The sequence below is a fragment of the Ambystoma mexicanum genome, chromosome 2p (genome assembly GCF_040938575.1).
Source record: "Ambystoma mexicanum isolate Mex_15411 chromosome 2p, UKY_AmexF1_1, whole genome shotgun sequence".
Classification (NCBI taxonomy): Eukaryota; Metazoa; Chordata; class Amphibia; order Caudata; family Ambystomatidae; genus Ambystoma; species Ambystoma mexicanum.
This window is the reverse complement of record NC_090923.1, coordinates 768,641,186-768,654,393: the sequence shown is the minus strand read 5'-3', so window position 1 is coordinate 768,654,393 and position 13,208 is coordinate 768,641,186.

The window sequence follows — 13,208 nt, the reverse complement described above, 5'->3', positions numbered from 1 at the left end:
GCACTTACTTATACGTCTCAAGTAATGCATTGAGAAATGTTAGCACTTTTTGTATTGAGTGTTTTATTGATACACCTTAGCCAACACATGTTTCGACCCAATAGGGGTCCTATTCAAGGCTGTGGTGAGAGAACCGGTTGTGGTATACATTGAATGTTAAAAAGCAAACAACTGTGTAATGTGAGATAGAATAAGATATTGTGAAACATACAATATATAAATGTGAGTAGTGGTTATTTTTTGACATTTGACAGTAAGGTGCTGTGACGCTGTTATACCATCCAACATATGTGTAAACAGAGTTTCTTTCATATAAGAAGGTTTTTTCAAAAATTGTTTCAAAAGAATGTTTACTTGCGGGCATGGTATGCATGTCATTTTATAATTACAGAGTTTTGTTAGGTGACAGTGGTCTGTGACCCAAAAGTACATTGGTAATGGTTGGTCCCATGTATATATACAGTTAAGTGAAAACAGGGTTACAGAGGAGTAGTCATAAACATAATTCCTGGGAGCAGTCCTGGCATTCCCAGGAGCAGTCTATATTGCGGATTTATCTGCATTGGTATCAAAAAGGGGATATAGCGGGCTTGATGCGAGAGAGAATGATACACAATGTGGCGGTGGCCCAAGGAGCAAATAATTGAGTGGGCAACTGTATTGGTTTGAAATAGGTATATAGTTGTATTTGTATTTGTATTTATTAAATTTTATATAGCGCTTTACGCCAAAGCGCTTTGCATTACAACAAGAATACATTAGAAGCATAAATACCAAACAAGAATCAAATAATCCGGAACAGTATGCAGGACAATTTGCCGAGAACTATAGGATAGAACAGAACAGAGGAAGAGTAAGAAGGAAGTAGTAAGGGCTGTCAGGAGGGGGGATGAAGAAGATGAGATTTTAAGGAGCGGAAGGAGGAGTAAAAGGAGATTGAGTGGATAGGGAGGGGTAGAGAGTTCCAGTTTAGAGGGGCAAGGAGCTGAAAGGATCGGAAGCGGGAAGAGGCACAAGGTGATGGTGGAACAGTGAGAAGGAAGTGGTCGGCAGAGCAGAGGGGGCGAGAGGGGGCATAGAAAGAGAGGAGAGAGGAAAGGTATGGGGTGAAAGATCACAAAGAGATTTAAAAATGAGACAGAGGAAGTTAAATTTAAGTTGTGAATGAAATGGAAGCCAGCCAAGAGAAGAAAGTGAAAAGGAAATGGAGTCATGAGGAGAGAGAAGGCAAAGAGTACGGATAGCAGAGTGATAGAGGGATTTGAGGGGGGCATGATGAGAGGCAGGGAGGCCAAAAAGGAGAGCAGAGCAGTAGAATAGACTAGAAAAGATAAGGGAAGAAATTAAGAGTTTGGTGGTATGGAAGGTGAAGGAGGATCGAATTTTGCAAACATTGAATAGGTGGTAGCGACAGGCACGGGAGGTAAGAAAAATGTGGTGAGTAAAGGAGAGGTTAGTGCAGAAGTGGAGGCCTAGATTGCGGATAGAGGAAGACAAGGGAAGATTAGTAGGGCGATAGAGGATAAAAGGAGGGGGAGACGGAGTGGGAAGTGTGTTGGCGGGAAAGAATAAGACTTCAGTCTTGTCAGTTTTAAGGGAAAGAAAGTGGGAAGACATCCAGTTTTTGATAGCTGTAAGACAGGAAGAAAGTTTAAGGTGGATGTAAGGAGTGAAGAAGAGAAAGAGAGGAAAAGATGGGTATCGTCAGCATAGAAATGGTAAGAGATACCGAAGGAAGAGATGATAGGGGCAAGGGAAGTGTAGAATGAAAAGAGGTAAGTGCCAAGCACAGAGCCTTGGAGAACCCCAAAATCAAGGGAGTGAGTAGGGGAGGAGCGGCCCCCCAAAGGCTGTCAAAAGAATGGTTGGAGAGGCAGGAGGAGAACCAGTTAAGAACAGAGCCTTTGAGACCAAAGGAAGAAAAAGTATCGAGGAGTAAGGGGTGATCAACGGTGTGAAAGGCGGCAGGGAGGTCTAGGAGAATGAGGACAGAGGATTTCTTAGAGTAGCGAGCAGTAAGGAGGGAGTTGAGAACGATGGTGAGAGCAGTTTCGGTGGAGTGTTTAGGGCGGAATGCAGATTGAGTAGGGGGGAGGAGAGAGAGGCTGGAAACAAAAGCTGAAAGTTGAGAGTAAACTAGGCATTCTAGGAGCTTAGAGAGGAATGGCAGAAGAAAGGGATGAAAGTTGGAAGCAAGGAGGGGGTTAGCAGAGGGTTTTTTCAGTATAGGGATGATAGTAGCATGTTTGAAGGCTGAAAGAAAGGTAGCAGAGGAGAGACAGATGTTGAAGAAGGAGGTGAGGTAAGGAATGAGGATAGGGTAGATTTTAGGAATCAGGGGGGAACGGTCAGAGGGCGCAGAAGTAGGGTGAGTTTTGGGCAGGCGGAGGGAAACAGAGTGAGTAACAGAGGTGAAGTTCGACATGTATGAGGATGGGATGTGTGAGAAGGGGAAGGAGGAGAGTAAGAAGGGGAGGCTAGAATGTTTTGGCGTAGAGTGAGTATCTCATAGGAGAAAAAGTCAGCAAAGTTGGAGGGAGAGAGGGAAGAGGTTGCTGAGTGGTCAGGATTGGGCGCGGAGAGAAGACGAGTTAGTGTCTGAAGGATTCAACGAGGGTGAAAGGATTGAGAGTGGAGAAGGTTATAGAAGTTGGAACGATTGGCTGAGCTAAGGCAAGAGTCATAAAGAGAGTGGTAAGAGAAGTAGGAGGCTTGGTTAGTAGGCGAGCAGTGCTTAAGCCAATGTCGCTCAAGACGACGGAGAAAGCAGTGCATTGACAGAGGTGAGGGGAAAGCCAGGGTTGTGCGGGTTTGTGGGAGGGACAGAAAGAGGAGAGAGGGTGACAATGTTCGAGACTGGAGGAGATGGAGGAGGACAGAGTGGATAATTCTTCATTAGCTGAGAGAGAGGAAAAGTCAGGAAAAGGGGGGAGGGAGGAGGAACAGGTATCGAAGAAGAGAGAAGGGCTAAAGTTATGGCGGTCCCGTCGAGAGAAGGAAATGGGGGAAGAGAGGGGAATGGGTGGAAAGAGAGGGGGAGTGAGGGAGAATGAGAGTAAAGCGTGGTCAGAAAGATAGTTGCGAAGGGTGGAGACTGGGGAGGAGGAGAAGGTAGAGACAAAGACAAAATAAAGAGTGGAGCCAGAAGAGTGGGTAGGAGAAGTAGGGAGGTGAGTGAGAAGGTAGGAGTTGAGAAAAGAAAGAAGAGGGGAGGGTTGGTGGGAAGAGGGGAGATGAAGATTGAAGTCTCCAAGTACAGTGAGGGGTGAGGGGCTGGGTGAGATGAGGGAAAGGAGGTGGTCAAAGTCATCATAGAAGGAGGTGAGGGGGCCAGGTGGACTGTAAATATTTAGAAAGGAACTAGCATGGGGAGGTGAAGGATTTATACAAGTATTCAAAATAAGGGATGGCAGGGAGAGATGTAGGACAGGGGAAAGATTGGCATTTAGGGTAAAAGAGAAGACAAATGTCGCCTCCGCGGCCAGAAGGGCGGGAGACATGAGAAAAGGAGGAGAAGGAGGTGGTGAGGGAAGCAGGTACGGTAGAGTTGAAGAGGGGGATCCAGGTTTCAGTTTTACAGAGGAATTGAATGTTGAGTCACAGAAACAGGTCCAGAACTGCTGCTGTCTTGTTGGAAAGGGATCTTGCGTTCCAGAGGGCAATATTGATGATGCTGGAGGATGCTGCTCGACGATTGGGGGATAAATGAGGTTGTGACGACGCGAAAGGATAAAAGGGGGATGGAAAGAACGATGATAGGTAGGGGAGGGGAGATTGAGCATGGAGATGGTCATGAGGATCAGGCAGAGGGCTTGGAGAAAGAGCCAGGAGGAGGGGTGAGGGTATATAGCAGGCCTAAAGCGAGAGAGACTGTTACACAGTAATGGGGTGATTCAATCGGAAAATAAAAGGGTTGGAAAAATGCTCAATTACTGGAATTTGTTAACCGTGTCAGGTGGCATGTCATTGCTAAGTGGTAAGGCAGGCCGTTAAAATGAACATCCTGGAAAGGGTTGGGGGCTGTGATTCAGTCATGAGAGTGAAAGCTAGGGGGATGTTATGGTGCATCCCTCGACAAATGGTCGGTGGTTGGTTAAGGTAGGTCCAGTCCCAGAGTGAGGAACAAGAGTATGTGGCATGGTAATATTTACGTATGGATGATAAATCAAAAAGGGGTTTGCTGCCCTGGGAGGGTAGGTGGCATTAGATGTTTGTGGGAGGCAGGGAATTAGTTGTGTGGTCCCTCTGGGAAAAATTGCATTGAGATACCTGAATAACCATGAATCAATAAAAATGCTAAAGATACGGTTGCCAAAAAGTATGGCAGTAGGGAAGTTAACAGGTTGTTCATACCGGGAGGTTAAGGGGGCTGCTGCATACAGATGGGCATTCATGGCAATCTTTTGATGCCGGCCGCCATCTTAGTATGCAGATTAAGTAGTCCGTAAGCGTGTGTCTTATTGTTTGGAAGGCAGAAAGCTTCTATTTGGTTGCGGTGGTAGCCCACGAGTATGCAAAGCTACGTTCAGTTGTGCCGATCAATGTCAATTAAGTCAATTAGGTGAAGTGCTCATGAAGTAGAACATAAAAAGCATGATTAAAAAGAAAAATGCTAGGATAAAGTCACACAGTAATATGAAGCAGTGTGCATTAGCACGAAAGTGTCATTCAAGCTCAAATTGAAGTGCCTGGCTGTTTTCTACAAAATATATTGATGAAAAATGTGTGGTGCCCTTACACTACGTTAAGATTGGCGGTTACAGTGACTAGGAGTACCACAGTCCATCAGTACGATAGACCGAATTTGTGGACACCGCCCTTGTTGTCCAGCTGGTGTCTCTCTTGCCAGTGGGCCACCAGCTGGTATCTTGCTTCTTGGGAGCTAAGCAGGCTGAGATTTTCCCTGATTCTTGTTCTCAGTTCTCTAATGGTACTCCCAATGTACATCAATTTACAAACACAAATGATTACATAGGCCACACATTTCTTTTAGCAGTTGATAAATTGTTCAATCTGGTAACAGTGGGTGTCATTCAATTTAACTGATTTGGCATTCAGTGTGTGTGGCCATATAGAACAGGTTCAGTATCTGTAAAAGCCAGATGCCTGTGAGGCAGTGAGGCAATTTTGGTGCCTTGTTTGTAATGGTGCCAATAACGATGGGCTAAGATTTATTTTTAAAGTTGGTGCCTTTGTGAATTAAAATTGTGCTTTGTCTGTGACCCATTTGTGAATGTCTTCATCAATGGATAGAAGATTCCAGAGTTTATTTTCTGTAATTTGTTACAGCTGTTTTGACTGCACTGGGGCACATATTTTAGGGTTTCGCAATTATTCTCAATTATTTCCTACTTGGGCCACCCCCACTTTGTGTATCATTCTCTCTCGCATCAAGCCTGCTATGCATCAGCAACATAGAGTGCTCCCGGCAATGCTCCTTGCCGACTCATTGTGAACTTGGCCTCAATCTCTCTCACACTCTGCTCTATACTTGTGACACCAACACACATTCATTGAACCATATCATGTTTTTAAATCCCCACCGTTTGTTACTTAACCAGACCCCGAAGCTGAGCTCACCATCCATTCACACTCCTGCACGCGCTACACACGGTAAGAACCAATTATTAACTTCACCATCGTAGTAATATACTTATAAGAACCCATACATCCCCTTAACATTAACTCTTTTTCTCTCTTTCTTTTATCCTCCTCAGCCGTCCTTGGTGCTACCTTTCTTTGAACTTCTTCACTGTACCTTCATATGCATTCAATTATGCTTATGATTACCCCTCTGTAACCTTGTTTTCACTCACCTGTCTACATGGGACCAACCATTACCAGTGTACTTTTGGGTCACACACCACTGTCACCAAACACAACTATGCAATTATAAAATGACATGCATACCATGCCCGCAACAAAATATTATTTTCAAACAATTTTTGAAAAAACCTTCTTATGTAAAAAATCTCTGTTTATATATACATTGAATGTTATAACAATGTCACGACACATCACTGTCAAATGGCACCAATTGACCACCACTCACAAATTTATATTTTATGTTTCACAATATCTTATTCTATCTCACATTACACGGTTGCTTGCTTTTTAACATTAATTGTATACCACAACCGGTTCTCTCACCACGGCCTTGAAAAGGACCCCTGCCAGTTCGAAACACGTGTCAGCTTAGGTATATCAATAAAACACTCAATACAAAAATTGCCAAAATATCTCATTGTATTACTTGAGACGTATATGTAACTACACAGAGTAAAATTCCACCTCAGACCTAGGGCCTGTGTGATATGGTTCTTACCTTCTACTCACTCTATAAATTGTCAGGACGGAAGAGCACCATCTTGCAAGTACCCCTCACCGGCAGCAGACATAGCACATTTTGTCAAATGATAAGCGCAGTGATCTGTGATTTCTAGTGCTCTCTACCGACATTGTAGTACCTTTCTGAGACCTTATTATATGGTGGTTCATGAGACCTTTCTAACCTGCTTTAAATATGGTGGTTTGTCATGTCATCTTTCCTCCTAAAATTATATCTACTGTTCCCTTGTTCCATCTAAATTTCAGTTTCTCAAGTAAGGGAAAATGAGATTATTGAGATCATGCAAGGACTGAAACCTTCTTCCTGTGTGGATGATGTTGGTCCAGCCAGCATTTTCAAAGGATCAATAGGTCGCTTAGCACCCCTGATTACCAATTTTGTCGATGTCTTCTTCTTGTCCTCGGTTGCTGGGTCCTGTCTGAAGGATGTGTGGATAACGCCTATACTCAAGAAGGATTCACTTAATCCAAAGACTGTGGTCAATTTTCACCCAAACCTCCATACTAGACCTTATGGCCAACCTGCTTGAGATTATTGATGGTGGCAAACTTACCATGCTTATGCTTCTCGACCTCTCAGCAGCATTCAATTCAGTAGGCCACTTGTTTCTGCTGGATAGGTTAAATGAGATCGCTAACTACTCAGGATCTTCTATTTCTTTGATGGCCTCTTTGATTTGGACCTCGGACAGCAAGGTTTTCTGTATGCTCCCCCAGTGCTCTTGTCTTGTGGCATACCCCAGGGTGCCTGTCTTTCCCCTACTCTCTACTCTCTTTGATATATACACTTGGCCCCTTTTTGACCTAGTGGATAATGTTGGCATTAAATACACCAACTATGCAGACAATCCAATTGGACTTTGAATTGACAGGGAATCCTGACTTGGACACCACCCATATAAACCATATTTATGGTTTTATTCAAGACTTGGTGGCTTCTGACTCCCTAGCAATTAATAACAATAATGCAGAGCTTATGCTCGGCTTAGCAATTACACAAATTGGATGATAATTACTGCCAGTTTAGATTAGCCGATTATGTGATCACAGTTGCCCCATTTGTGAAAACATTGGAAGTCTATCTTGACACTTGCCTCAGTATGAAAAAACATCTTGCTCTAGTTAAGGCCTCTTGTGCCTATACTACCAAGCTGCTTCGCCAAACCAAGCCATATTTGACTAAATCCAGTATGTCCCTTGTAGCATGTGTCCTAATGAATTCTAAACTCGATTATTGTAACAGCCTTTTAGTGGGCACATCAGAAGATAACCTTAAAATCTGGCAGGCTGCTCAAAACTGAGTGATTAGAGCTGTTTGTCGACTGGAAAGGAGTGATCAGTTCACTGTGGCTAGAAGATCCCACAAAATTCTGTCTCTTACCCAAAAATACCTCCTTGAAAGAGCTCCTGTTCATCTGGCAAAACAGATGCACAAGGCTCCCATTACAAGAAGTCTTTGTTCTAATGGCAGCAACACCCTTCTCCTGCCATGGTTCAAACTAAAAAATCTTGGTGGCTTCATCCTTGGGTGCCTTTGCACCAGGTATATGAAATGCCCTTCCGACTAATATATGGGCCATCTCTTGCCCCTTTAGTTTCAAAAAGGCCATAAAACCCATTCGTATAATTCCAAGGATTAGCCTGCTCTTCTTTCATGTATGCTCTCCTGGTTCTGGACTTTTGTACTCCCGTTTGACTGTTTTGTTTTTTTGTGCACACTGAGGCCTATGAGGTCTATGGGCATGCTGCACGTTCAAAGTAATTATTAATAATAATGATATCATTTATTAATGATATCATTTATTATACAAATGCAATGAACATACACTATAAAATACTTTGGCTTGATCTGTGGGAGCATGCACGTGAAAATGCAGATAAAATAAATAATGCATTTTTACTGGTTTATGGGAACATACCATAGGCCTACCTATATAGAGTGCAGACCACCCTATTGGGAAATCCTAGTTGAATCGCTTATTTCATTGTTAAGATTGTCTTAACATCTTTTGAAAATGACTATCTTGTCTATGGTTGCAGATATTCACTGCTTTATATTGGTGTTTTTCATTAACTAGACATGCCTGATTTAATACCCCCTTACATACAATCCCATCACACAATACTGTAGACTAGAAACAGGTCAATCTAGTAATCAATGTTTTGTTTTATTAAAATAAAATCAATACAAAGTTGGCATCTAAGCTTTATGCAGGGGAAGGCACCACAATTTCACAGAATCAAAGAAAGCTTTTCTGTCAAAATAAAAAAACCTGCCTGCATATACTTATTTCTGAACCGCAATAGGCATTCTAGTTGTAATTCTGTCACAGTATAAAAACTCTCTTGAAACAACATTGCTTTGCACAAGAACACCAATAGGTGCGGGAATCAGAGAACTATTGTATACATCACATTTCCAATGTAAATATGGTGCTGTGGGTAGCTAGCATGTATGTGTAATTTCATAGTATGTTTACACTGAGTTGTATCAGAATTATGCAGGTTTTGGGATTGTTATCAATTTAAATGCTCAGAATGTTGGTTCACCCAGCCTACCCAGGAGAATGGTTTGGGAAGTCTTTGAGTACCCCTCCCACTTCACTTAAAAAATCTGCTCACACTGTGTAGGTTCAAATGGATGGGGGGAATTACATTTACATTAGTGTCATTTTCTAGGGGGTGGAAGTGACATATCATAGCTACTTAATTTTTTTAAAACTATGGCTTTCATGGATCACACATTATCAAACAATTCTTCATTAGGCCATGTTGTGGCACGCCTTGGAATCATGGTCCAACGGTGACTATATCTGCGAAAATACTTTGGGCCTCATCACGAGTTGGGCGGTACCCCTTAAATGCGGCGGTAACGCTATAACTGCTGCATTTAAGGGATGGCCCTAGTATAAATTGGGTGGCAAGTTTGGAATTTTAGCTCCAGCTTTTTGCTGGATGTAAAAATCCAGCTTTCCACCCGTTTCTGTCACTATTAGCGCCATGAAATCCCTGGATCCAAAGGGAATGGGAAATAAACGTTAGCCTGCTACTTGTGATCTGGCGCTAAAATCGCTGGACTGAGTAGTGGTTATGCTATTTGCGCTGGTGGTATCCCAGCGGTATTAATGCCAGGATCCCACCAGACTTGTGATGAGGCCCTTTGGGTACTGTTTAACATTCACTTACAGAATGCTGCACTGTCTGTATTGGGAAGTGGTCCCTATCTTAGACAGTGCATACAGCACAGAGAAAGCATTTATGTTTTTTATTTAAATGTAATCTTTCTCAGCTTCACATACGAAGAAAAAAAGATGTAATTCACACTGGAAAACTATTCTATTGTCATTCTATCATTACGTTTATTTAACCCATTTGTTCTGTGCGCAGAAATGCTATGTTTCCTACAAGCAGTCAAATCTCGCGTAGCTTTAAATACAGTGCAAAGGCATTGTTGCATTTCACACAAAACCTCAAAATATTCTAGAACCGGAAAACTATTCTATTGTCATTCTATCATTAAGCTTATTATAACCCATTTGTTCTGTGTGCAGAAATGCTATGTTTCCTACAAGCAGTCAAATCTCGCTTAGCTTTAAATACAGTGAGAAGGCATTGTTGCATTTCACACAAAACCTCAAAATGTTCTATTTGGAATGAAAGTCCCATAGTGGCCACCATCCTATTCTCTGCCACTCCAGTGCACATATTTTGAAAGGTTTGTTCGCACTCACTTTGAATAATTCTTTTTTTGTTTTTGGATCAGCAGGGAGCATCTTAGATTATAAATCTCCCAGTAAGCAAGGCCCATTTTGATCTGCATTCATGAAGTTAGAATTGCCACATAGTCAGACACTTCTATAGAATACGCTGCAGCAATCTTTTTGGGATGTTCATATTTCTATATATTTTACCATGAACAAAGTTGTGATTGTTTCACTCTCACAACTCGAATGCAAAATCAGACTTTAAATGTAATGTATCAAAATACCATCCCACAATATTAAAACATTGCTTTCTTTAATGCACTGGCCCACACATACATCCAGAAATGTGTGCCAGTGCATTAAAGAAATCAATGCCATCAATGAATATAATGATCAGAAGAGCATAGGTAATTCACAGAAGAGTCACAGCAGTTTTATAAGCAAAAACATGTTTAAATGCAAGTTATAATGTTGATATAAATTGTCCATGTATCTCACATGTATATTGGCAGGCTTGGTTTTGCTACAATTGCTAATGCAACTAATGTAACAGACCGCACATTCAATGATTGATTTGAACCCTGTGTGGAAAGTCTATTTGTTCTTCTTGCATTAGACTGTCCCCCTGGTCATGTTTCATGCCTTAATGGATGCCTTAATTGATGTGAAAGGTGATCTGCTAACTTCAAGAAGATGTGCTTGTCCATACAAGGGTTTGCAAAGGTAGGGACAACTTTCTAACTCAGATGGTTGTTCAGAGGGCCTTTGTTCTGAGAACATATTGGGTTTTTAATGATTAAATGCAAACACAGTTTATACATTCAAGATGGTCAAAACATTTGTAATGTGAATCGTAACCTCTCCCACATAGGAGCCTGGATGTATGGCTGAAGTGAAGAAGTGAGTTCATCAGTGATTTCACTAGAAAACTAAGCAGCTTTCCCCCAAGCCAACTCACAGCTTCTTGTGCTTCTCTGTGCCTGAAAGGCCCACTCACTTCTATTGTAATGACGATTTATAAGCCAATACAAAACCCATTCCATGCCATCATGTATATAATAAGATATTGTAACTCTGAACAAATCCACAATTGGCAGTTTCAATAAAACATCATCTTTTAAGCATATTTTCTATGGTATAAAGTATAGAATCTAGAATCTGGTCTGTTTTGATTGCTGCAGAAAGGTGCTACTTTGTAAAACATGGCAACATCCTATAAAATCACAGGATAATTCACTTGACATTTCTCACTCTAAAATGGATATTTCTGTAACACGGTCATGTTCCCCTACTAGCCTTATTTTATTTCTGACAAATATGGTCCTTGACATGTTTGGATGTGCAGTTCCATGATTTGTAGGGAATGAAGCAGTATGTGTTGAAATGTAATACTCCTCAGTATATCAACAATGCTTTGAGTTTGTTTATTGCTGTCAATTATATTGTTCCAATGAGACAGGTACAGATCTCCTTAATTGTATTTACACTGGAGCTTTCAGCATTTCCTTTGAGCTAGTTTACGTGAATTCCTGGTTTGTGTGAACCTCAAGCTCATCCATGATTAACCAATACACCAAAATGTCATTCTAAATGCTGTGTAGATTCTGATATCCTGAAACAGTTTCAACATCCCCTTTTGGAAAATCGAGGATGTCAACACCAAACCAAATGACATCCTCTGGAACTGAAACACCTCCTAATGGGGAGTGAATGGATTCTGTGAGTGGATGGGACTCTGGATGTCTGTATATTTGGTGATGGGCAAATGCCAATCCAATGGCAGTACCAGAGCACTGCTGAAAGAAAGACCCTATAAGTAGTGTCTTCCGCAGATGGAGACACTACTTATAGCTGAAAAAACCTCCTAGAGATGGGCCCCATCTTAGACATGCTGATTCAATTCATTTTACAATTAACAGAAATAGCCCTAGAAAAAATTTCTTTCTGTACAAAGAAACTTTCTTTCAACAGTGCTCTGGTACTGCCATGTGAGCAACTTTTGCCCCATCCTTGGCAAACTTATATGTGGCTCACTTCGAGGAGACACATATATACCCCGCAACAAACCCATACCAACTTAACATCTCGGTATGGCTTGATACATTGATGATATCTTGCTGGTCTTCACAGGCAATGAAACTGTGTTGAATGAATTTATGCTGTGGCTGAATTCCAGAAACAGATACCTTAAATTCACCCACAACGCAACGTAACAAACGACACAGTTCCTTGATGTGGAGATAAGTGCAGCTGCACGGACGCTGACCACCAAAGTCTTCAGAAAACCTACGGATCGCAATTCCCTGTTGCAATACTCTAGCTTCCACCCGAAAACCCTTCGTGACAACTTGCCCTTCGGACAATTCCTCAGATACAGGAGGAACTGTTCCAGCCTTCAGGAATATGACGCCAATCCCTAATCTTCAAAGAACGTCTACTTGACAAAGGATACCCTAAAAAGATCATTAGGCAAGCACAAAAATGTGCGAGGAACATCCCTCGGGATATTACTTTACAACAGACAGCACAACTAGAAGGACAAAACACCATCACAGTGGTCTTTGGATAATCTACAAAAACAAATATAATCAAGAGGGAAATTCTTAAACTCTGGCCGATCCTAAACGTAGGGACTGTCAACCTTCCACCCCCTCGTTTTGCCATCAGAAAAAGAAAAAACATTAGAGATACCCTTGTGCACTCTTACCAGGAACTCAGTGAGATACACAAACCACATTATGGGACACCATACCGGCAGTGGGACATTCTCCCTGCGGCCGCTGCAATGTATGCAACCTCACTACACGGACCAGAACCCTTGATTTGGGCCTCCGTACAATTTGGAAGCAAAAGACACTTACCAACTGCAATACAGCGTATGCTATCTATATGATAAAATGCCCCTGTAACCTCACCTATATAGGGATGACTAGCAGACCCATAAAAAAATTAATACAAGAACACATGTCATGTATAAGGACGAAACGTGAAAATGCACCTTTGGTGGCTCACTTTCTCCTACAAAACCACACACCACAGGACATCAGATGGAACATCATTGAAAGGGTTAAATGCCAGAGAAGGGGGGGTGATATTGCAAGTATGCTTCTGAAACATGAACAGAGTTGGATTTTCCGTCTAAAAACAGATACAAGG